Genomic DNA, 726 nt, shown 5'->3' with positions numbered 1-726 from the left:
TCTTATCAAAAACAGATCTTTGGGAGAGAAACAGAAAGATGTAAGGAGCTGGGGAGGCAATCTGCTCAGTATCCTCAATATAAAAAGGAGCTGAATGTGCTTTCCCTTTTAATATAGTTAGACAGCAATAAAAAATGTCATAAACACCTACTCATTTTATAGGTTTGGTGATTGGAAATATAAAGAAATGAGTATCATGATACGAGTTAAATCATATTCTTAACCTTAACCTTTTCGCTTTCAAAGTACTGCACAGACATTATTGAACAAACAGTTGCAAAAGTATTTTTCATATACTTATGTGACTGAGAAGTACATAGTAAGAAATGTACGGAATCTAAGAACTGGCTTTAATTTACGGAGAGTGTTATGATTTGTGCTTATTGCAAAGGCCGGCTTTTATAAGTAGACCTGCTCCGTTAAGAATCCCATCTAATCTTATGCGGGCAGTTAATGAGGTTTAGCTAGTTCTAGGTTAACAAACTATATTTATTTTAACCAGAGTGTTGTAACAGAAATATTACATGATTCCACCATATGCTACAGATCTCTTAAATAGATGGGGAAACATCATGCGATAGCTGCCGAAAACAGGCAGGGGAATCAGGAACAAAAACAAGAAATGCTGGAATCACTCAGCAGGTCTGGCAGCATCTGTGGAAAGAGAAGCAGAGTTAACGTTTCGGGTCAGTGACCCTTCTTCGGAACTGATTAACCTGCACCTGT

Source organism: Heterodontus francisci, chromosome 6, assembly GCF_036365525.1.
Source record: "Heterodontus francisci isolate sHetFra1 chromosome 6, sHetFra1.hap1, whole genome shotgun sequence".
Taxonomy (NCBI): domain Eukaryota; kingdom Metazoa; phylum Chordata; class Chondrichthyes; order Heterodontiformes; family Heterodontidae; genus Heterodontus; species Heterodontus francisci.
This window is presented reverse-complemented; position numbering follows the sequence as displayed.